Raw genomic sequence first — 26117 nt, forward strand, 5'->3', positions numbered from 1 at the left:
CAATCCGTGCGCGAGATATGGCAGTTTTGAGGTAAGAAACGCTTGAGAAACTCCAAATTTTCGCAGTTCTGATGCTCGAAACGAATAACTAGAACGGTCTAGGGGAAAACTACTCATGCCGTTGTAATGGGGCGAGTTTCTACTTTCAGATGCAACAGAAACTTTGCGGATTGGTCAATCCGTGCGCGAGATATGGCAGTTTTGAGGTAAGAAACGCTTGAGAAACTCCAAATTTTCGCAGTTCTGATGCTCGAAACGAATAACTAGAACGGTCTAGGGGAAAACTACTCATACCGTTGTAATGGGGCGAGTTTCTACTTTCAGATGCAAGAGAAATTTTGCGGATTGGTCAATCCGTTCGCGAGATATGGCAGTTTTGGGGTAAGAAACGCTTGAGAAACTCCAAATTTTCGCAGTTCTGATGCTCGAAACGAATAACTAGAACGGTCTAGGGGAAAACTACTCATACCGTTGTAATGGGGCGAGTTTCTACTTTCAGATGCAAGAGAAATTTTGCGGATTGGTCAATCCGTTCGCGAGATATGGCAGTTTTGGGGTAAGAAACGCTTGAGAAACTCCAAATTTTCGCAGTTCTGATGCTCGAAACGAATAACTAGAACGGTCTAGGGGAAAACTACTCATACCGTTGTAATGGGGCGAGTTTCTACTTTCAGATGCAAGAGAAATTTTGCGGATTGGTCAATCCGTTCGCGAGATATGGCAGTTTTGGGGTAAGAAACGCTTGAGAAACTCCAAATTTTCGCAGTTCTGATGCTCGAAACGAATAACTAGAACGGTCTAGGGGAAAACTACTCATACCGTTGTAATGGGGATAGTTTCTACTGTCAGATGCAAGAGAAATTTTGCGGATTGGTCAATCCGTTCGCGAGATATGGCAGTTTTGGGGTAAGAAACGCTTGAGAAACTCAAAATTTTCGCAGTTCTGATGCTCGAAACGAATAACTGGAACGGCCTAGGGGAAGACTACTCATACCGTTGTAATGGGGCGAGTTTCTACTTTCAGATGCAACAGAAACTTTGCGGAGTCGTCAATCCGTTCGCGAGATATGGCAGTTTTGGGGTAAGAAACGCTTGAGAAACTCAAAATTTTCGCAGTTCTGATGCTCGAAACGAATAACTAGAACGGTCTAGGGGAAAACTACTCATACCGTTGTAATGGGGCGAGATTCTACTTTCAGATGCAAGAGAAATTTTGCAGATTGGTCAATCCGTTCGCGAGATATGGCAGTTTTGGGGTAAGAAACGCTTGAGAAACTCCAAATTTTCGCAGTTCTGATGCTCGAAACGAATAACTAGAACGGTCTAGGGGAAAACTACTCATACCGTTGTAATGGGGCTAGTTTCTACTTTCAGATGCAACAGAAACTTTTCGGATTGGTCAATGCGTTCGCGAGATATGGCAGTTTTGGTGTAAGAAACGCTTGAGAAACTCAAAATTTTCGCAGTTCTGATGCTTGAAACGAATAACTAGAACGGTCTAGGGGAAAACTACTCATACCGTTGTAATGGGGCTAGTTTCTACTTTCAGATGCAACACAAACTTTGCGGATTGGTCAATCCGTGCGCGAGATATGGCAGTTTTGAGGTAAGAAACGCTTGAGAAACTCAAAATTTTCGCAGTTCTGATGCTTGAAACGAATAACTAGAACGGTCTAGGGGAAAACTACTCATACCGTTGTAATGGGGCTAGTTTCTACTTTCAGATGCAACACAAACTTTGCGGATTGGTCAATCCGTGCGCGAGATATGGCAGTTTTGAGGTAAGAAACGCTTGAGAAACTCCAAATTTTCGCAGTTCTGATGCTCGAAACGAATAACTAGAACGGTCTAGGGGAAAACTACTCATGCCGTTGTAATGGGGCGAGTTTCTACTTTCAGATGCAACAGAAACTTTGCGGATTGGTCAATCCGTGCGCGAGATATGGCAGTTTTGAGGTAAGAAACGCTTGAGAAACTCCAAATTTTCGCAGTTCTGATGCTCGAAACGAATAACTAGAACGGTCTAGGGGAAAACTACTCATACCGTTGTAATGGGGCGAGTTTCTACTTTCAGATGCAAGAGAAATTTTGCGGATTGGTCAATCCGTTCGCGAGATATGGCAGTTTTGGGGTAAGAAACGCTTGAGAAACTCCAAATTTTCGCAGTTCTGATGCTCGAAACGAATAACTAGAACGGTCTAGGGGAAAACTACTCATACCGTTGTAATGGGGCTAGTTTCTACTTTCAGATGCAACAGAAACTTTGCGGATTGGTCAATCTGTTCGCGAGATATGGCAGTTTTGGTGTAAGAAACGCTTGAGAAACTCCAAATTTTCGCAGTTCTGATGCTCGAAACGAATAACTAGAACGGTCTAGGGGAAAACTACTCATACCGTTGTAATGGGGCGAGTTTCTAGTGTCAGATGCAAGAGAAATTTTGCGGATTGGTCAATCCGTTCGCGAGATATGGCAGTTTTGGGGTAAGAAACGCTTGAGAAACTCAAAATTTTCGCAGTTCTGATGCTCGAAACGAATAACTGGAACGGCCTAGGGGAAGACTACTCATACCGTTGTAATGGGGCGAGTTTCTACTTTCAGATGCAACAGAAACTTTGCGGAGTGGTCAATCCGTTCGCGAGATATGGCAGTTTTGGGGTAAGAAACGCTTGAGAAACTCAAAATTTTCGCAGTTCTGATGCTCGAAACGAATAACTAGAACGGTCTAGGGGAAAACTACTCATACCGTTGTAATGGGGCTAGTTTCTACTTTGAGATGCAACAGAAACTTTGCGGATTGGTCAATCCGTTCGCGAGATATGGCAGTTTTGAGGTAAGAAACGCTTGAGAAACTCCAAATTTTCGCAGTTCTGATGCTCGAAACGAATAACTAGAACGGTCTAGGGGAAAACTACTCATACCGTTGTAATGGGGCGAGTTTCTACTTTCAGATGCAAGAGAAATTTTGCGGATTGGTCAATCCGTTCGCGAGATATGGCAGTTTTGGGGTAAGAAACGCTTGAGAAACTCCAAATTTTCGCAGTTCTGATGCTCGAAACGAATAACTAGAACGGTCTAGGGGAAAACTACTCATACCGTTGTAATGGGGCTAGTTTCTACTGTCAGATGCAAGAGAAATTTTGCGGATTGGTCAATCCGTTCGCGAGATATGGCAGTTTTGGGGTAAGAAACGCTTGAGAAACTCAAAATTTTCGCAGTTCTGATGCTCGAAACGAATAACTGGAACGGCCTAGGGGAAGACTACTCATACCGTTGTAATGGGGCGAGTTTCTACTTTCAGATGCAACAGAAACTTTGCGGAGTCGTCAATCCGTTCGCGAGATATGGCAGTTTTGGGGTAAGAAACGCTTGAGAAACTCAAAATTTTCGCAGTTCTGATGCTCGAAACGAATAACTAGAACGGTCTAGGGGAAAACTACTCATACCGTTGTAATGGGGCGAGATTCTACTTTCAGATGCAAGAGAAATTTTGCAGATTGGTCAATCCGTTCGCGAGATATGGCAGTTTTGGGGTAAGAAACGCTTGAGAAACTCCAAATTTTCGCAGTTCTGATGCTCGAAACGAATAACTAGAACGGTCTAGGGGAAAACTACTCATACCGTTGTAATGGGGCTAGTTTCTACTTTCAGATGCAACAGAAACTTTTCGGATTGGTCAATGCGTTCGCGAGATATGGCAGTTTTGGTGTAAGAAACGCTTGAGAAACTCAAAATTTTCGCAGTTCTGATGCTTGAAACGAATAACTAGAACGGTCTAGGGGAAAACTACTCATACCGTTGTAATGGGGCTAGTTTCTACTTTCAGATGCAACACAAACTTTGCGGATTGGTCAATCCGTGCGCGAGATATGGCAGTTTTGAGGTAAGAAACGCTTGAGAAACTCAAAATTTTCGCAGTTCTGATGCTTGAAACGAATAACTAGAACGGTCTAGGGGAAAACTACTCATACCGTTGTAATGGGGCTAGTTTCTACTTTCAGATGCAACACAAACTTTGCGGATTGGTCAATCCGTGCGCGAGATATGGCAGTTTTGAGGTAAGAAACGCTTGAGAAACTCCAAATTTTCGCAGTTCTGATGCTCGAAACGAATAACTAGAACGGTCTAGGGGAAAACTACTCATGCCGTTGTAATGGGGCGAGTTTCTACTTTCAGATGCAACAGAAACTTTGCGGATTGGTCAATCCGTGCGCGAGATATGGCAGTTTTGAGGTAAGAAACGCATGTGAAACTCCAAATTTTCGCAGTTCTGATGCTCGAAACGAATAACTAGAACGGTCTAGGGGAAAACTGCTCATACCGTTGTAATGGGGCGAGTTTCTACTTTCAGATGCAAGAGAAATTTTGCGGATTGGTCAATCCGTTCGCGAGATATGGCAGTTTTGGGGTAAGAAACGCTTGAGAAACTCAAAATTTTCGCAGTTCTGATGCTCGAAACGAATAACTAGAACGGTCTAGGGGAAAACTACTCATGCCGTTGTAATGGGGCTAGTGTCTACTTTCAGATGCAAGAGAAATTTTGCGGATTGGTCAATCCGTTCGCGAGATATGGCAGTTTTGACGTAAGAAACGCTTGAGAAACTCAAAATTTTCGCAGTTCTGATGCTCGAAACGAATAACTGGAACGGTCTGGGGGAAAACTACTCATACCGTTGTAATGGGGCTAGTTTCTACTTTCAGATGCAACAGAAACGTTTCGGATTGGTCAATCCGTTCGCGAGATATGGCAGTTTTGATGTAAGAAACGCTTGAGAAACTCCAAATTTTCGCAGTTCTGATGTTCGAAACGAATAACTAGAACGGCCTAGGGGAAAACTACTCACACCGTTGTAATGGGGCGGGTTTCTACTTTCAGATGCAACAGAAACTTTGCGGATTGGTCAATCCGTTCGCGAGATATGGCAGTTTTGAGGTAAGAAACGCTTGAGAAACTCCAAATGTTCGCAGTTCTGATGCTCGAAACGAATAACTAGAACGGTCTAGGGGAAAACTACTCATACCGTTGTAATGGGGCTAGTTTCTACTTTCAGATGCAACAGAAACTTTTCGGATTGGTCAATCCGTTCGCGAGATATGGCAGTTTTGGGGTAAGAAACGCTTGAGAAACTCAAAATTTTCGCAGTTCTGATGCTCGAAACGAATAACTAGAACGGTCTAGGGGAAAACTACTCATACCGTTGTAATGGGGCTAGTTTCTACTTTCAGATGCAACAGAAACTTTTCGGATTGGTCAATCCGTTCGCGAGATATGGCAGTTTTGGGGTAAGAAACGCTTGAGAAACTCAAAATTTTCGCAGTTCTGATGCTCGAAACGGATAACTAGAACGGCCTAGGGGAAAACTACTCATACCGTTGTAATGGGGCTAGTTTCTACTTTGAGATGGAACAGAAACTTTGCGGATTGGTCAATCCGTTCGCGAGATATGGCAGTTTTGAGGTAAGAAACGCTTGAGAAACTCCAAATTTTCGCAGTTCTGATGCTCGAAACGAATAACTAGAACGGTCTAGGGGAAAACTACTCATACCGTTGTAATGGGGCGAGTTTCTACTTTCAGATGCAAGAGAAATTTTGCGGATTGGTCAATCCGTTCGCGAGATATGGCAGTTTTGGGGTAAGAAACGCTTGAGAAACTCCAAATTTTCGCAGTTCTGATGCTCGAAACGAATAACTAGAACGGTCTAGGGGAAAACTACTCATACCGTTGTAATGGGGCTAGTTTCTACTTTCAGATGCAACAGAAACTTTGCGGATTGGTCAATCTGTTCGCGAGATATGGCAGTTTTGGTGTAAGAAACGCTTGAGAAACTCCAAATTTTCGCAGTTCTGATGCTCGAAACGAATAACTAGAACGGTCTAGGGGAAAACTACTCATACCGTTGTAATGGGGCGAGTTTCTAGTGTCAGATGCAAGAGAAATTTTGCGGATTGGTCAATCCGTTCGCGAGATATGGCAGTTTTGGGGTAAGAAACGCTTGAGAAACTCAAAATTTTCGCAGTTCTGATGCTCGAAACGAATAACTGGAACGGCCTAGGGGAAGACTACTCATACCGTTGTAATGGGGCGAGTTTCTACTTTCAGATGCAACAGAAACTTTGCGGAGTGGTCAATCCGTTCGCGAGATATGGCAGTTTTGGGGTAAGAAACGCTTGAGAAACTCAAAATTTTCGCAGTTCTGATGCTCGAAACGAATAACTAGAACGGTCTAGGGGAAAACTACTCATACCGTTGTAATGGGGCTAGTTTCTACTTTGAGATGCAACAGAAACTTTGCGGATTGGTCAATCCGTTCGCGAGATATGGCAGTTTTGAGGTAAGAAACGCTTGAGAAACTCCAAATTTTCGCAGTTCTGATGCTCGAAACGAATAACTAGAACGGTCTAGGGGAAAACTACTCATACCGTTGTAATGGGGCGAGTTTCTACTTTCAGATGCAAGAGAAATTTTGCGGATTGGTCAATCCGTTCGCGAGATATGGCAGTTTGGGGGTAAGAAACGCTTGAGAAACTCCAAATTTTCGCAGTTCTGATGCTCGAAACGAATAACTAGAACGGTCTAGGGGAAAACTACTCATACCGTTGTAATGGGGCTAGTTTCTACTGTCAGATGCAAGAGAAATTTTGCGGATTGGTCAATCCGTTCGCGAGATATGGCAGTTTTGGGGTAAGAAACGCTTGAGAAACTCAAAATTTTCGCAGTTCTGATGCTCGAAACGAATAACTGGAACGGCCTAGGGGAAGACTACTCATACCGTTGTAATGGGGCGAGTTTCTACTTTCAGATGCAACAGAAACTTTGCGGAGTGGTCAATCCGTTCGCGAGATATGGCAGTTTTGGGGTAAGAAACGCTTGAGAAACTCAAAATTTTCGCAGTTCTGATGCTCGAAACGAATAACTAGAACGGTCTAGGGGAAAACTACTCATACCGTTGTAATGGGGCGAGATTCTACTTTCAGATGCAAGAGAAATTTTGCAGATTGGTCAATCCGTTCGCGAGATATGGCAGTTTTGGGGTAAGAAACGCTTGAGAAACTCCAAATTTTCGCAGTTCTGATGCTCGAAACGAATAACTAGAACGGTCTAGGGGAAAACTACTCATACCGTTGTAATGGGGCTAGTTTCTACTTTCAGATGCAACAGAAACTTTTCGGATTGGTCAATGCGTTCGCGAGATATGGCAGTTTTGGTGTAAGAAACGCTTGAGAAACTCAAAATTTTCGCAGTTCTGATGCTTGAAACGAATAACTAGAACGGTCTAGGGGAAAACTACTCATACCGTTGTAATGGGGCTAGTTTCTACTTTCAGATGCAACACAAACTTTGCGGATTGGTCAATCCGTGCGCGAGATATGGCAGTTTTGAGGTAAGAAACGCTTGAGAAACTCAAAATTTTCGCAGTTCTGATGCTTGAAACGAATAACTAGAACGGTCTAGGGGAAAACTACTCATACCGTTGTAATGGGGCTAGTTTCTACTTTCAGATGCAACACAAACTTTGCGGATTGGTCAATCCGTGCGCGAGATATGGCAGTTTTGAGGTAAGAAACGCTTGAGAAACACCAAATTTTCGCAGTTCTGATGCTCGAAACGAATAACTAGAACGGTCTAGGGGAAAACTACTCATGCCGTTGTAATGGGGCGAGTTTCTACTTTCAGATGCAACAGAAACTTTGCGGATTGGTCAATCCGTGCGCGAGATATGGCAGTTTTGAGGTAAGAAACGCTTGTGAAACTCCAAATTTTCGCAGTTCTGATGCTCGAAACGAATAACTAGAACGGTCTAGGGGAAAACTACTCATACCGTTGTAATGGGGCGAGTTTCTACTTTCAGATGCAAGAGAAATTTTGCGGATTGGTCAATCCGTTCGCGAGATATGGCAGTTTTGGGGTAAGAAACGCTTGAGAAACTCAAAATTTTCGCAGTTCTGATGCTCGAAACGAATAACTAGAACGGTCTAGGGGAAAACTACTCATGCCGTTGTAATGGGGCTAGTGTCTACTTTCAGATGCAAGAGAAATTTTGCGGATTGGTCAATCCGTTCGCGAGATATGGCAGTTTTGACGTAAGAAACGCTTGAGAAACTCAAAATTTTCGCAGTTCTGATGCTCGAAACGAATAACTGGAACGGCCTAGGGGAAAACTACTCATACCGTTGTAATGGGGCGAGTTTCTACGTTCAGATGCAACAGAAACTTTGCGGATTGGTCAATCCGTTCGCGAGATATGGCAGTTTTGAGGTAAGAAACGCTTGCGAAACTCCAAATTTTCGCAGTTCTGATGCTCGAAACGAATAACTAGAACGGTCTAGGGGAAAACTACTCATACCGTTGTAATGGGGCGAGTTTCTACTTTCAGATGCAAGAGAAATTTTGCGGATTGGTCAATCCGTTCGCGAGATATGGCAGTTTTGGGGTAAGAAACGCTTGAGAAACTCCAAATTTTCGCAGTTCTGATGCTCGAAACGAATAACTAGAACGGTCTGGGGGAAAACTACTCATACCGTTGTAATGGGGCTAGTTTCTACTTTCAGATGCAACAGAAACGTTTCGGATTGGTCAATCCGTTCGCGAGATATGGCAGTTTTGATGTAAGAAACGCTTGAGAAACTCCAAATTTTCGCAGTTCTGATGTTCGAAACGAATAACTAGAACGGCCTAGGGGAAAACTACTCACACCGTTGTAATGGGGCGGGTTTCTACTTTCAGATGCAACAGAAACTTTGCGGATTGGTCAATCCGTTCGCGAGATATGGCAGTTTTGAGGTAAGAAACGCTTGAGAAACTCCAAATGTTCGCAGTTCTGATGCTCGAAACGAATAACTAGAACGGTCTAGGGGAAAACTACTCATACCGTTGTAATGGGGCTAGTTTCTACTTTCAGATGCAACAGAAACTTTTCGGATTGGTCAATCCGTTCGCGAGATATGGCAGTTTTGGGGTAAGAAACGCTTGAGAAACTCAAAATTTTCGCAGTTCTGATGCTCGAAACGAATAACTAGAACGGTCTAGGGGAAAACTACTCATACCGTTGTAATGGGGCTAGTTTCTACTTTCAGATGCAACAGAAACTTTTCGGATTGGTCAATCCGTTCGCGAGATATGGCAGTTTTGGGGTAAGAAACGCTTGAGAAACTCAAAATTTTCGCAGTTCTGATGCTCGAAACGAATAACTAGAACGGCCTAGGGGAAAACTACTCATACCGTTGTAATGGGGCTAGTTTCTACTTCGAGATGCAACAGAAACTTTGCGGATTGGTCAATCCGTTCGCGAGATATGGCAGTTTTGAGGTAAGAAACGCTTGAGAAACTCCAAATTTTCGCAGTTCTGATGCTCGAAACGAATAACTAGAACGGTCTAGGGGAAAACTACTCATACCGTTGTAATGGGGCGAGTTTCTACTTTCAGATGCAAGAGAAATTTTGCGGATTGGTCAATCCGTTCGCGAGATATGGCAGTTTTGGGGTAAGAAACGCTTGAGAAACTCCAAATTTTCGCAGTTCTGATGCTCGAAACGAATAACTAGAACGGTCTAGGGGAAAACTACTCATACCGTTGTAATGGGGCTAGTTTCTACTTTCAGATGCAACAGAAACTTTGCGGATTGGTCAATCTGTTCGCGAGATATGGCAGTTTTGGGGTAAGAAACGCTTGAGAAACTCCAAATTTTCGCAGTTCTGATGCTCGAAACGAATAACTAGAACGGTCTAGGGGAAAACTACTCATACCGTTGTAATGGGGCGAGTTTCTACTGTCAGATGCAAGAGAAATTTTGCGGATTGGTCAATCCGTTCGCGAGATATGGCAGTTTTGGGGTAAGAAACGCTTGAGAAACTCAAAATTTTCGCAGTTCTGATGCTCGAAACGAATAACTGGAACGGCCTAGGGGAAGACTACTCATACCGTTGTAATGGGGCGAGTTTCTACTTTCAGATGCAACAGAAACTTTGCGGAGTGGTCAATCCGTTCGCGAGACATGGCAGTTTTGGGGTAAGAAACGCTTGAGAAACTCAAAATTTTCGCAGTTCTGATGCTCGAAACGAATAACTAGAACGGTCTAGGGGAAAACTACTCATACCGTTGTAATGGGGCGAGTTTCTACTTTCAGAAGCAAGAGAAATTTTGCGGATTGGTCAATCCGTTCGCGAGATATGGCAGTTTTGGGGTAAGAAACGCTTGAGAAACTCCAAATTTTCGCAGTTCTGATGCTCGAAACGAATAACTAGAACGGTCTAGGGGAAAACTACTCATACCGTTGTAATGGGGCTAGTTTCTACTTTCAGATGCAACAGAAACTTTGCGGATTGGTCAATCTGTTCGCGAGATATGGCAGTTTTGGGGTAAGAAACGCTTGAGAAACTCCAAATTTTCGCAGTTCTGATGCTCGAAACGAATAACTAGAACGGTCTAGGGGAAAACTACTCATACCGTTGTAATGGGGCGAGTTTCTACTGTCAGATGCAAGAGAAATTTTGCGGATTGGTCAATCCGTTCGCGAGATATGGCAGTTTTGGGGTAAGAAACGCTTGAGAAACTCAAAATTTTCGCAGTTCTGATGCTCGAAACGAATAACTGGAACGGCCTAGGGGAAGACTACTCATACCGTTGTAATGGGGCGAGTTTCTACTTTCAGATGCAACAGAAACTTTGCGGAGTGGTCAATCCGTTCGCGAGATATGGCAGTTTTGGGGTAAGAAACGCTTGAGAAACTCAAAATTTTCGCAGTTCTGATGCTCGAAACGAATAACTAGAACGGTCTAGGGGAAAACTACTCATACCGTTGTAATGGGGCGAGATTCTACTTTCAGATGCAAGAGAAATTTTGCGGATTGGTCAATCCGTTCGCGAGATATGGCAGTTTTGGGGTAAGAAACGCTTGAGAAACTCCAAATTTTCGCAGTTCTGATGCTCGAAACGAATAACTAGAACGGTCTAGGGGAAAACTACTCATACCGTTGTAATGGGGCTAGTTTCTACTTTCAGATGCAACAGAAACTTTTCGGATTGGTCAATCCGTTCGCGAGATATGGCAGTTTTGGGGTTAGAAACGCTTGAGAAACTCAAAATTTTCGCAGTTCTGATGCTTGAAACGAATAACTAGAACAGTCTAGGGGAAAACTACTCATACCGTTGTAATGGGGCTAGTTTCTACTTTCAGATGCAACACAAACTTTGCGGATTGGTCAATCCGTGCGCGAGATATGGCAGTTTTGAGGTAAGAAACGCTTGAGAAACTCCAAATTTTCGCAGTTCTGATGCTCGAAACGAATAACTAGAACGGTCTAGGGGAAAACTACTCATGCCGTTGTAATGGGGCTAGTTTCTACTTTCAGATGCAAGAGAAATTTTGCGGATTGGTCAATCCGTTCGCGAGATATGGCAGTTTTAGGGTAAGAAACGCTTGAGAAACTCAAAATTTTCGCAGTTCTGATGCTCGAAACGAATAACTGGAACGGCCTAGGGCAAAACTACTCATACCGTTGTAATGGGGCGAGTTTCTACTTTCAGATGCAACAGAAACTTTGCGGATTGGTCAATCCGTTCGCGAGATATGGCAGTTTTGAGGTAAGAAACGCTTGAGAAACTCCAAATTTTCGCAGTTCTGATGCTCGAAACGAATAACTAGAACGGTCTAGGGGAAAACTACTCATACCGTTGTAATGGGGCTAGTTTCTACTTTCAGGTGCAACAGAAACTTTTCTGATTGGTCAATCCGTTCGCGAGATATGGCAGTTTTGGGGTAAGAAACGCTTGAGAAACTCAAAATTTTCGCAGTTCTGATGCTCGAAACGAATAACTAGAACGGCCTAGGGGAAAACTACTCATACCGTTGTAATGGGGCGAGTTTCTACTTTCAGATGCAAGAGAAATTTTGCGGATTGGTCAATCCGCTCGCGAGATATGGCAGTTTTGGGGTAAGAAACGCTTGAGAAACTCCAAATTTTCGCAGTTCTGATGCTCGAAACGAATAACTAGAACGGTCTAGGGGAAAACTACTCATACCGTTGTAATGGGGCTAGTTTCTACTTTCAGATGCAACAGAAAGTTTTGGGATTGGTCAATCCGTTCGCGAGATATGGCAGTTTTGGGGTAAGAAACGCTTGAGAAACTCAATAATTTCGCAGTTCTGATGCTCGAAACGAATAACTAGAACGGTCTAGGGGAAAACTACTCATACCGTTGTAATGGGGCTAGTTTCTACTTTCAGATGCAACAGAAACTTTGCCGATTGGTCAATCCGTTCGCGAGATATGGCAGTTTTGAGGTAAGAAACGCTTGAGAAACTCCAAATTTTCGCAGTTCTGATGCTCGAAACGAATAACTAGACCCTTCTAGGGGAAAACTACTCATACCGTTGTAATGGGGCTAGTTTCTACTTTCAGATGCAAGAGAAATTTTGCGGATTGGTCAATCCGTTCGCGAGATATGGCAGTTTTGGGGTAAGAAACGCTTGAGAAACTCAAAATTTTCGCAGTTCTGATGCTCGAAACGAATAACTAGAACGGTCTAGGGGAAAACTACTCATGCCGTTGTAATGGGGTTAGTTTCTACTTTCAGATGCAAGAGAAATTTTGCGGATTGGTCAATCCGTTCGCGAGATATGGCAGTTTTGGGGTAAGAAACGCTTGAGAAACTCCAAATTTTCGCAGTTCTGATGCTCGAAACGAATAACTAGAACGGTCTAGGGGAAAACTACTCATACCGTTGTAATGGGGCGAGTTTCTACTTTCAGATGCAAGAGAAATTTTGCGGATGGTCAATCCGTTCGCGAGATATGGCAGTTTTGGGGTAAGAAACGCTTGAGAAACTCCACATTTTCGCAGTTCTGATGCTCGAAACGAATAACTAGAACGGTCTAGGGGAAAACTACTCATACCGTTGTAATGGGGCTAGTTTCTACTTTCAGATGCAACAGAAACTTTTCGGATTGGTCAATCCGTTCGCGAGATATGGCAGTTTTGGGGTAAGAAACGCTTGAGAAACTCAAAATTTTCGCAGTTCTGATGCTCGAAACGAATAACTAGAACGGCCTAGGGGAAAACTACTCATACCGTTATAATGGGGCGAGTTTCTACTTTCAGATGCAACAGAAACTTTGCGGATTGGTCAATCCGTTCGCGAGATATGGCAGTTTTGAGGTAAGAAACGCTTGAGAAACTCCAAATTTTCGCAGTTCTGATGCTCGAAACGAATAACTAGAACGGTCTAGGGGAAAACTACTCATACCGTTGTAATGGGGCTAGTTTCCACTTTCAGATGCAACAGAAACTTTGCGGATTGGTCAATCTGTTCGCGAGATATGGCAGTTTTGGGGTAAGAAACGCTTGAGAAACTCCAAATTTTCGCAGTTCTGATGCTCGAAACGAATAACTAGAACGGTCTAGGGGAAAACTACTTATACCGTTGTAATGGGGCGAGTTTCTACTTTCAGATGCAAGAGAAATTTTGCGGATTGGTCAATCCGTTCGCGAGATATGGCAGTTTTGGTGTAAGAAACGCTTGAGAAACTCAAAATTCTCGCAGTTCTGATGCTCGAAACGAATAACTAGAACGGTCTAGGGGAAAACTACTCATACCGTTGTAATGGGGCTAGTTTCTACTTTCAGATGCAACAGAAACTTTGCCGATTGGTCAATCCGTTCGCGAGATATGGCAGTTTTGAGGTAAGAAACGCTTGAGAAACTCCAAATTTTCGCAGTTCTGATGCTCGAAACGAATAACTAGACCGGTCTAGGGGAAAACTACTCATACCGTTGTAATGGGGCTAGTTTCTACTTTCAGATGCAAGAGAAATTTTGCGGATTGGTCAATCCGTTCGCGAGATATGGCAGTTTTGGGGTAAGAAACGCTTGAGAAACTCAAAAATTTCGCAGTTCTGATGCTCGAAACGAATAACTAGAACGGTCTAGGGGAAAACTACTCATACCGTTGTAATGGGGCTAGTTTCTACTTTCAGATGCAACAGAAACTTTGCCGATTGGTCAATCCGTTCGCGAGATATGGCAGTTTTGAGGTAAGAAACGCTTGAGAAACTCCAAATTTTCGCAGTTCTGATGCTCGAAACGAATAACTAGACCGGTCTAGGGGAAAACTACTCATACCGTTGTAATGGGGCTAGTTTCTACTTTCAGATGCAAGAGAAATTTTGCGGATTGGTCAATCCGTTCGCGAGATATGGCAGTTTTGGGGTAAGAAACGCTTGAGAAACTCAAAATTTTCGCAGTTCTGATGCTCGAAACGAATAACTAGAACGGTCTAGGGGAAAACTACTCACACCGTTGTAATGGGGCTAGTTTCTACTTTCAGATGCAACAGAAACTTTTCGGATTGGTCAATCCGTTCGCGAGATATGGCAGTTTCGGGGTAAGAAACGCTTGAGAAACTCAAAATTTTCGCAGTTCTGATGCTCGAAACGAATAACTAGAACGGCCTAGGGGAAGACTACTCATACCGTTGTAATAGGGCGAGTTTCTACTTTCACATGCAACAGAAACTTTGCGGATTGGTCAATCCGTTCGCGAGACTTGGCAGTTTTGAGGTAAGAAACGCTTGAGAAACTCAAAATTTTCGCAGTTCTGATGCTCGAAACGAATAACTGGAACGGCCTAGGGGAAAACTACTCATACCGTTGTAATGGGGCGAGTTTCTACTTTCAGATGCAACAGAAACTTTGCGGATTGGTCAATCCGTTCGCGAGATATGGCAGTTTTGAGGTAAGAAACGCTTGAGAAACTCCAAATTTTCGCAGTTCTGATGCTCGAATCGAATAACTAGAACGGTCTAGGGGAAAACTACTCATACCGTTGTAATGGGGCGAGTTTCTACTTTCAGTTGCAAGAGAAATTTTGCGGATTGGTCAATCCGTTCGCGAGATATGGCAGTTTTGGGGTAAGAAACGCTTGAGAAACTCAAAATTTTCGCAGTTCTGATGCTCGAAACGAATAACTAGAACGGTCTAGGGGAAAACTACTCATACCGCTGTAATGGGGCTAGTTTCTACTTTCAGATGCAACAGAAACTTTTCGGATTGGTCAATCCGTTCGCGAGATATGGCAGTTTTGGGGTAAGAAACGCTTGAGAAACTCAAAATTTTCGCAGTTCTGATGCTCGAAACGAATAACTAGAACGGCCTAGGGGAAAACTACTCATACCGTTGTAATGGGGCTAGTTTCTACTTTCAGATGCAACAGAAACTTTGCGGATTGGTCAATCCGTTCGCGAGATATGGCAGTTTTGAGGTAAGAAACGCTTGAGAAACTCCAAATTTTCGCAGTTCTGATGCTCGAAACGAATAACTAGAACGGTCTAGGGGAAAGCTACTCATACCGTTGTAATGGGGCGAGTTTCTACTTTCACATGCAACAGAAACTTTGCGGATTGGTCAATCCGTTCGCGAGATATGGCAGTTTCGGGGTAAGAAACGCTTGAGAAACTCCAAATTTTCGCAGTTCTGATGCTCGAAACGAATAACTAGAACGACCTAGGGGAAGACTACTCATACCGTTGTAATAGGGCGAGTTTCTACTTTCACATGCAACAGAAACTTTGCGGATTGGTCAATCCGTTCGCGAGATATGGCAGTTTTGAGGTAAGAAACGCTTGAGAAACTTCAAATTTTCGCAGTTCTGATGCTCGAATCGAATAACTAGAACGGTCTAGGGGAAAACTACTCATACCGTTGTAATGGGGCGAGTTTCTACTTTCAGTTGCAAGAGAAATTTTGCGGATTGGTCAATCCGTTCGCGAGATATGGCAGTTTTGGGGTAAGAAACGCTTGAGAAACTCCAAATTTTCGCAGTTCTGATGCTCGAAACGAATAACTAGAACGGTCTAGGGGAAAACTACTCATACCGTTGTAATGGGGCTAGTTTCTACTTTCAGATGCAACAGAAACTTTTCGGATTGGTCAATCCGTTCGCGAGATATGGCAGTTTTGGGGTAAGAAACGCTTGAGAAACTCAAAATTTTCGCAGTTCTGATGCTCGAAACGAATAACTAGAACGGCCTAGGGGAAAACTACTCATACCGTTGTAATGGGGCTAGTTTCTACTTTCAGATGCAACAGAAACTTTGCGGATTGGTCAATCCGTTCGCGAGATATGGCAGTTTTGAGGTAAGAAACGCTTGAGAAACTCCAAATTTTCGCAGTTCTGATGCTCGAAACGAATAACTAGAACGGTCTAGGGGAAAGCTACTCATACCGTTGTAATGGGGCGAGTTTCTAATTTCACATGCAACAGAAACTTTGCGGATTGGTCAATCCGTTCGCGAGATATGGCAGTTTCGGTGTAAGAAACGCTTGAGAAACTCCAAATTTTCGCAGTTCTGATGCTCGAAACGAATAACTAGAACGACCTAGGGGAAGACTACTCATACCGTTGTAATAGGGCGAGTTTCTACTTTCACATGCAACAGAAACTTTGCGGATTGGTCAATCCGTTCGCGAGATATGGCAGTTTTGAGGTAAGAAACGCTTGAGAAACTCCAAATTTTCGCAGTTCTGATGCTCGAAACGAATAACTAGAACGGTCTAGGGGAAAACTACTCATGCCGTTGTAATGGGGTTAGTTTCTACTTTCAGATGCAAGAGAAATTTTGCGGATTGGTCAATCCGTTCGCGAGATATGGCAGTTTTGAGGTAAGAAACGCTTGAGAAACTCCAAATTTTCGCAGTTCTGATGCTCGAAACGAATAACTAGAACGGTCTAGGGGAAAACTACTCATACCGTTGTAATGGGGCGAGTTTCTACTTTCAGATGCAAGAGAAATTTTGCGGATGGTCAATCCGTTCGCGAGATATGGCAGTTTTGGGGTAAGAAACGCTTGAGAAACTCCACATTTTCGCAGTTCTGATGCTCGAAACGAATAACTAGAACGGTCTAGGGGAAAACTACTCATACCGTTGTAATGGGGCTAGTTTCTACTTTCAGATGCAACAGAAACTTTTCGGATTGGTCAATCCGTTCGCGAGATATGGCAGTTTTGGGGTAAGAAACGCTTGAGAAACTCAAAATTTTCGCAGTTCTGATGCTCGAAACAAAATAACTAGAACGGCCTAGGGGAAAACTACTCATACCGTTATAATGGGGCGAGTTTCTACTTTCAGATGCAACAGAAACTTTGCGGATTGGTCAATCCGTTCGCGAGATATGGCAGTTTTGGGGTAAGAAACGCTTGAGAAACTCAAAATTTTCGCAGTTCTGATGCTCGAAACGAATAACTAGAACGGCCTAGGGGAAGACTACTCATACCGTTGTAATGGGGCTAGTTTCTACTTTCAGGTGCAACAGAAACTTTGCGGATTGGTCAATCCGTTCGCGAGATATGGCAGTTTTGAGGTAAGAAACGCTTGAGAAACTCCAAATTTTCGCAGTTCTGATGCTCGAAACGAATAACTAGAACGGTCTAGGGGAAAGCTACTCATACCGTTGTAATGGGGCGAGTTTCTACTTTCACATGCAACAGAAACTTTGCGGATTGGTCAATCCGTTCGCGAGATATGGCAGTTTTGAGGTAAGAAACGCTTGAGAAACTCCAAATTTTCGCAGTTCTGATGCTCGAAACGAATAACTAGAACGGCCTAGGGGAAAACTACTCATACCGTTGTAATGGGGCGGGTTTCTACTTTCAGATGCAATAGAAACATTGCGGATTGGTCAATCCGTTCGCGAGATATGGCAGTTTTGGTGTAAGAAACGCTTGAGAAACTCAAAATTCTCGCAGTTCTGATGCTCGAAACGAATAACTAGAACGGTCTAGGGGAAAACTACTCATACCGTTGTAATGGGGCTAGTTTCTACTTTCAGATGCAACAGAAACTTTTCGGATTGGTCAATCCGTTCGCGAGATATGGCAGTTTTGGGGTAAGAAACGCTTGAGAAACTCAAAAATTTCGCAGTTCTGATGCTCGAAACGAATAACTAGAACGGTCTAGGGGAAAACTACTCATACCGTTGTAATGGGGCTAGTTTCTACTTTCAGATGCAACAGAAACTTTTCGGATTGGTCAATCCGTTCGCGAGATATGGCAGTTTTGGGGTAAGAAACGCTTGAGAAACTCAAAATTTTCGCAGTTCTGATGCTCGAAACGAATAACTAGAACGGCCTAGGGGAAAACTACTCATACCGTTGTAATGGGGCGAGTTTCTACTTTCAGATGCAACAGAAACTTTGCGGATTGGTCAATCCGTTCGCGAGATATGGCAGTTTTGAGGTAAGAAACGCTTGAGAAACTCCAAATTTTCGCAGTTCTGATGCTCGAAACGAATAACTAGAACGGCCTAGGGGAAAACTACTCATACCGTTTTAATGGGGCTAGTTTCTACTTTCAGATGCAACAGAAACTTTGCGGATTGGTCAATCCGTTCGCGAGATATGGCAGTTTTGAGGTAAGAAACGCTTGAGAAACTCCAAATTTTCGAAGTTCTGATGCTCGAAACGAATAACTAGAACGGTATAGGGGAAACCTACTCATACCGTTGTAATGGGGCTAGTTTCTACTTTCAGATGCAAGAGAAATTTTGCGGATTGGTCAATCCGTTCGCGAGATATGGCAGTTTTGGGGTAAGAAGCGCTTGAGAAACTCAAAATTTTCGCAGTTCTGATGCTCGAAGCGAATAACTAGAACGGTCTAGGGGAAAACTACTCATACCGTTGTAATGGGGCTAGTTTCTACTTTCAGATGCAACAGAAACTTTTCGGATTGGTCAATCCGTTCGCGAGATATGGCAGTTTCGGGGTAAGAAACGCTTGAGAAACTCAAAATTTTCGCAGTTCTGATGCTCGAAACGAATAACTAGAACGGTCTAGGGGAAAACTACTCATGCCGTTGTAATGGGGTTAGTTTCTACTTTCAGATGCAAGAGAAATTTTGCGGATTGGTCAATCCGTTCGCGAGATATGGCAGTTTTGGGGTAAGAAACGCTTGAGAAACTCCAAATTTTCGCAGTTCTGATGCTCGAAACGAATAACTAGAACGGTCTAGGGGAAAACTACTCATACCGTTGTAATGGGGCTAGTTTCTACTTTCAGATGCAATAGAAACATTGCGGATTGGTCAATCCGTTCGCGAGATATGGCAGTTTTGAGGTAAGAAACGCTTGAGAAACTCCAAATTTTCGCAGTTCTGATGCTCGAAACGAATAACTAGAACGGCCTAGGGGAAAACTACTCATACCGTTGTAATGGGGCGAGTTTCTACTTTCAGATGCAACAGAAACTTTGCGGATTGGTCAATCCGTTCGCGAGATATGGCAGTTTTGAGGTAAGAAACGCTTGAGAAACTCCAAATTTTCGCAGTTCTGATGCTCGAAACGAATAACTAGAACGGTCTAGGGGAAAACTACTCATACCGTTGTAATGGGGCGAGTTTCTACTTTCAGATGCAAGAGAAATTTTGCGGATGTTCAATCCGTTCGCGAGATATGGCAGTTTTGGGGTAAGAAACGCTTGAGAAACTCCACATTTTCGCAGTTCTGATCCTCGAAACGAATAACTAGAACGGTCTAGGGGAAAACTACTCATACCGTTGTAATGGGGCTAGTTTCTACTTTCAGATGCAACAGAAACTTTTCGGATTGGTCAATCCGTTCGCGACATATGGCAGTTTTGGGGTAAGAAACGCTTGAGAAACTCAAAATTTTCGCAGTTCTGATGCTCGAAACGAATAACTAGAACGGCCTAGGGGAAAACTACTCATACCGTTGTAATGGGGCGAGTTTCTACTTTCAGATGCAACAGAAACTTTGCGGATTGGTCAATCCGTTCGCGAGATATGGCAGTTTTGAGGTAAGAAACGCTTGAGAAACTCCAAATTTTCGCAGTTCTGATGCTCGAAACGAATAACTGGAACGGCCTAGGGGAAGACTACTCATACCGTTGTAATGGGGCGAGTTTCTACTTTCAGATGCAACAGAAACTTTTCGGATTGGTCAATCCGTTCGCGAGATATGGCAGTTTTGCGGTAAGAAACGCTTGAGAAACTCCAAATTTTCGCAGTTCTGATGCTCGAAACGAATAACTAGAACGGTCTAGGGGAAAACTACTCATACCGTTGTAATGGGGCTAGTTTCTACTTTCAGATGCAACAGAAACTTTGCCGATTGGTCAATCCGTTCGCGAGATATGGCAGTTTTGAGGTAAGAAACGCTTGAGAAACTCCAAATTTTCGCAGTTCTGATGCTCGAAACGAATAACTAGACCGGTCTAGGGGAAAACTACTCATACCGTTGTAATGGGGCTAGTTTCTACTTTCAGATGCAAGAGAAATTTTGCGGATGTTCAATCCGTTCGCGAGATATGGCAGTTTTGGGGTAAGAAACGCTTGAGAAACTCCACATTTTCGCAGTTCTGATCCTCGAAACGAATAACTAGAACGGTCTAGGGGAAAACTACTCATACCGTTGTAATGGGGCTAGTTTCTACTTTCAGATGCAACAGAAACTTTTCGGATTGGTCAATCCGTTCGCGACATATGGCAGTTTTGGGGTAAGAAACGCTTGAGAAACTCAAAATTTTCGCAGTTCTGATGCTCGAAACGAATAACTAGAACGGCCTAGGGGAAAACTACTCATACCGTTGTAATGGGGCGAGTTTCTACTTTCAGATGCAACAGAAACTTTGCGGATTGGTCAATCCGTTCGCGAGATATGGCAGTTTTGAGGTAAGAAACGCTTGAGAAACTCCAAATTTTCGCAGTTCTGATGCTCGAAACGAATAACTGGAACGGCCTAGGGGAAGACTACTCATACCGTTGTAATGGGGCGAGTTTCTACTTTCAGATGCAACAGAAACTTTTCGGATTGGCCAATCCGTTCGCGAGATATGGCAGTTTTGCGGTAAGAAACGCTTGAGAAACTCCAAATTTTCGCAGTTCTGATGCTCGAAACGAATAACTAGAACGGTCTAGGGGAAAACTACTCATACCGTTGTAATGGGGCTAGTTTCTACTTTCAGATGCAACAGAAACTTTGCCGATTGGTCAATCCGTTCGCGAGATATGGCAGTTTTAAGGTAAGAAACGCTTGAGAAACTCCAAATTTTCGCAGTTCTGATGCTCGAAACGAATAACTAGAACGGTCTAGGGGAAAACTACTCATACCGTTGTAATGGGGCTAGTTTCTACTTTCAGATGCAACAGCAACTTTTCGGATTGGTCAATCCGTTCGCGAGATATGGCAGTTTTGGGGTAAGAAACGCTTGAGAAACTCCAAATTTTCGCAGTTCTGATGCTCGAAACGAATAACTAGAACGGTCTAGGGGAAAACTACTCATACCGTTGTAATGGGGCGAGTTTCTACTTTCAGATGCAAGAGAAATTTTGCGGATGTTCAATCCGTTCGCGAGATATGGCAGTTTTGGGGTAAGAAACGCTTGAGAAACTCAAAATTTTCGCAGTTCTGATGCTCGAAACGAATAACTAGAACGGTCTAGGGGAAAACTACTCATACCGTTGTAATGGGGCTAGTTTCTACTTTCAGATGCAACAGAAACTTTTCGGATTGGTCAATCCGTTCGCGAGATATGACAGTTTCGGGGTAAGAAACGCTTGAGAAACTCAAAATTTTCGCAGTTCTGATGCTCGAAACGAATAACTAGAACGGCCTAGGGGAAGACTACTCATACCGTTGTAATAGGGCGAGTTGCTACTTTCACATGCAACAGAAACTTTGCGGATTGGTCAATCCGTTCGCGAGATATGGCAGTTTTGAGGTAAGAAACGCTTGAGAAACTCCAAATTTTCGCAGTTCTGATGCTCGAAACGAATAACTAGAACGGTCTAGGGGAAAACTACTCATGCCGTTGTAATGGGGTTAGTTTCTACTTTCAGATGCAAGAGAAATTTTGCGGATTGGTCAATCCGTTCGCGAGATATGGCAGTTTTGGGGTAAGAAACGCTTGAGAAACTCAAAAATTTCGCAGTTCTGATGCTCGAAACGAATAACTAGAACGGTCTAGGGGAAAACTACTCATACCGTTGTAATGGGGCTAGTTTCTACTTTCAGATGCAACAGAAACTTTTCGGATTGGTCAATCCGTTCGCGAGATATGGCAGTTTTGGGGTAAGAAACGCTTGAGAAACTCAAAATTTTCGCAGTTCTGATGCTCGAAACGAATAACTAGGACGGCCTAGGGGAAAACTACTCATACCGTTGTAATGGGGCGAGTTTCTACTTTCAGATGCAAGAGAAATTTTGCGGATGGTCAATCCGTTCGCGAGATATGGCAGTTTTGGGGTAAGAAACGCTTGAGAAACTCCACATTTTCGCAGTTCTGATGCTCGAAACGAATAACTAGAACGGTCTAGGGGAAAACTACTCATACCGTTGTAATGGGGCGAATTTCTACTTTCAGATGCAACAGAAACTTTGCGGATTGGTCAATCCGTTCGCGAGATATGGCAGTTTTGAGGTAAGAAACGCTTGAGAAACTACAAATTTTCGCAGTTCTGATGCTCGAAACGAATAACTAGAACGGTCTAGGGGAAAACTACTCATGCCGTTGTAATGGGGTTAGTTTCTACTTTCAGATGCAAGAGAAATTTTGCGGATTGGTCAATCCGTTCGCGAGATATGGCAGTTTTGGGGTAAGAAACGCTTGAGAAACTCCAAATTTTCGCAGTTCTGATGCTCGAAACGAATAACTAGAACGGTCTAGGGGAAAACCACTCATACCGTTGTAATGGGGCTAGTTTCTACTTTCAGATGCAACAGAAACTTTGCGGATTGGTCAATCCGTTCGCGAGATATGGCAGTTTTGAGGTAAGAAACGCTTGAGAAACTCCAAATTTTCGCAGTTCTGATGCTCGAAACGAATAACTAGGACGGCCTAGGGGAAAACTACTCATACCGTTGTAATGGGGCGAGTTTCTACTTTCAGGTGCAACAGAAACTTTGCGGATTGGTCAATCCGTTCGCGAGATATGGCAGTTTTAAGGTAAGAAACGCTTGAGAAACTCCAAATTTTCGCAGTTCTGATGCTCGAAACGAATAACTAGAACGGTCTAGGGGAAAACTACTCATACCGTTGTAATGGGGCGAGTTTCTACTTTCAGATGCAAGAGAAATTTTGCGGATGGTCAATCCGTTCGCGAGATATGGCAGTTTTGGGGTAAGAAACGCTTGAGAAACTCCACATTTTCGCAGTTCTGATGCTCGAAACGAATAACTAGAACGGTCTAGGGGAAAACTACTCATACCGTTGTAATGGGGCTAGTTTCTACTTTCAGATGCAACAGCAACTTTTCGGATTGGTCAATCCGTTCGCGAGATATGGCAGTTTTGGGGTTAGAAACGCTTGAGAAACTCAAAATTTTCGCAGTTCTGATGCTCGAAACGAATAACTAGAACGGTCTAGGGGAAAACTACTCATACCGTTGTAATGGGGCTAGTTTCTACTTTCAGATGCAACAGCAACTTTTCGGATTGGTCAATCCGTTCGCGAGATATGGCAGTTTTGGGGTAAGAAACGCTTGAGAAACTCCAAATTTTCGCAGTTCTGATGCTCGAAACGAATAACTAGAACGGTCTAGGGGAAAACTACTCATACCGTTGTAATGGGGCGAGTTTCTACTTTCAGATGCAAGAGAAATTTTGCGGATGTTCAATCCGTTCGCGAGATATGGCAGTTTTGGGGTAAGAAACGCTTGAGAAACTCAAAATTTTCGCAGTTCTGATGCTCGAAACGAATAACTAGAACGGTCTAGGGGAAAACTACTCATACCGTTGTAATGGGGCTAGTTTCTACTTTCAGATGCAACAGAAACTTTTCGGATTGGTCAATCCGTTCGCGAGATATGACAGTTTCGGGGTAAGAAACGCTTGAGAAACTCAAAATTTTCGCAGTTCTGATGCTCGAAACGAATAACTAGAACGGCCTAGGGGAAGACTACTCATACCGTTGTAATAGGGCGAGTTGCTACTTTCACATGCAACAGAAACTTTGCGGATTGGTCAATCCGTTCGCGAGATATGGCAGTTTTGAGGTAAGAAACGCTCGAGAAACTCCAAATTTTCGCAGTTCTGATGCTCGAAACGAATAACTAGAACGGTCTAGGGGAAAACTACTCATGCCGTTGTAATGGGGTTAGTTTCTACTTTCAGATGCAAGAGAAATTTTGCGGATTGGTCAATCCGTTCGCGAGATATGGCAGTTTTGGGGTAAGAAACGCTTGAGAAACTCCAAATTTTCGCAGTTCTGATGCTCGAAACGAATAACTAGAACGGTCTAGGGGAAAACCACTCATACCGTTGTAATGGGGCTAGTTTCTACTTTCAGATGCAACAGAAACTTTGCGGATTGGTCAATCCGTTCGCGAGATATGGCAGTTTTGAGGTAAGAAACGCTTGAGAAACTCCAAATTTTCGCAGTTCTGATGCTCGAAACGAATAACTAGGACGGCCTAGGGGAAAACTACTCATACCGTTGTAATGGGGCGAGTTTCTACTTTCAGGTGCAACAGAAACTTTGCGGATTGGTCAATCCGTTCGCGAGATATGGCAGTTTTAAGGTAAGAAACGCTTGAGAAACTCCAAATTTTCGCAGTTCTGATGCTCGAAACGAATAACTAGAACGGTCTAGGGGAAAACTACTCATACCGTTGTAATGGGGCGAGTTTCTACTTTCAGATGCAAGAGAAATTTTGCGGATGGTCAATCCGTTCGCGAGATATGGCAGTTTTGGGGTAAGAAACGCTTGAGAAACTCCACATTTTCGCAGTTCTGATGCTCGAAACGAATAACTAGAACGGTCTAGGGGAAAACTACTCATACCGTTGTAATGGGGCTAGTTTCTACTTTCAGATGCAACAGAAACTTTTCGGATTGGTCAATCCGTTCGCGAGATATGGCAGTTTTGGGGTAAGAAACGCTTGAGAAACTCAAAATTTTCGCAGTTCTGATGCTCGAAACGAATAACTAGAACGGCCTAGGGGAAAACTACTCATACCGTTGTAATGGGGCGAGTTTCTACTTTCAGATGCAACAGAAACTTTGCGGATTGGTCAATCCGTTCGCGAGATATGGCAGTTTTGAGGTAAGAAACGCTTGAGAAACTCCAAATTTTCGCAGTTCTGATGCTCGAAACGAATAACTGGAACGGCCTAGGGGAAGACTACTCACACCGTTGTAATGGGGCGATTTTCTACTTTCAGATGCAACAGAAACTTTTCGGATTGGTCAATCCGTTCGCGAGATATGGCAGTTTTGCGGTAAGAAACGCTTGAGAAGCTCCAAATTTTCGCAGTTCTGATGCTCGAAACGAATAACTAGAACGGTCTAGGGGAAAACTACTCATACCGTTGTAATGGGGCTAGTTTCTACTTTCAGATGCAACAGCAACTTTTCGGATTGGTCAATCCGTTCGCGAGATATGGCAGTTTTGGGGTAAGAAACGCTTGAGAAACTCAAAATTTTCGCAGTTCTGATGCTCGAAACGAATAACTAGAACGGTCTAGGGGAAAACTACTCATACCGTTGTAATGGGGCTAGTTTCTACTTTCAGATGCAACAGAAACTTTTCGGATTGGTCAATCCGTTCGCGAGATATGGCAGTTTTGGGGTAAGAAACGCTTGAGAAACTCAAAATTTTCGCAGTTCTGATGCTCGAAACGAATAACTAGAACGGCCTAGGGGAAAACTACTCATACCGTTTTAATGGGGCTAGTTTCTACTTTCAGATGCAACAGAAACTTTGCGGATTGGTCAATCCGTTCGCGAGATATGGCAGTTTTGAGGTAAGAAACGCTTGAGAAACTCCAAATTTTCGAAGTTCTGATGCTCGAAACGAATAACTAGAACGGTCTAGGGGAAACCTACTCATACCGTTGTAATGGGGCGAGTTTCTACTTTCAGATGCAAGAGAAATTTTGCGGATTGGTCAATCCGTTCGCGAGATATGGCAGTTTTGGGGTAAGAAACGCTTGAGAAACTCCAAATTTTCGCAGTTCTGATGCTCGAAACGAATAACTAGAACGGTCTAGGGGAAAACTACTCATACCGTTGTAATGGGGCTAGTTTCTACTTTCAGATGCAACAGAAACTTTGCGGATTGGTCAATCCGTTTGCGAGATATGGCAGTTTTGAGGTAAGGAACGCTTGAGAAA

The sequence above is a fragment of the Ptiloglossa arizonensis genome, chromosome 7, assembly GCF_051014685.1.
Source record: "Ptiloglossa arizonensis isolate GNS036 chromosome 7, iyPtiAriz1_principal, whole genome shotgun sequence".
NCBI classification, from domain to species: domain Eukaryota; kingdom Metazoa; phylum Arthropoda; class Insecta; order Hymenoptera; family Colletidae; genus Ptiloglossa; species Ptiloglossa arizonensis.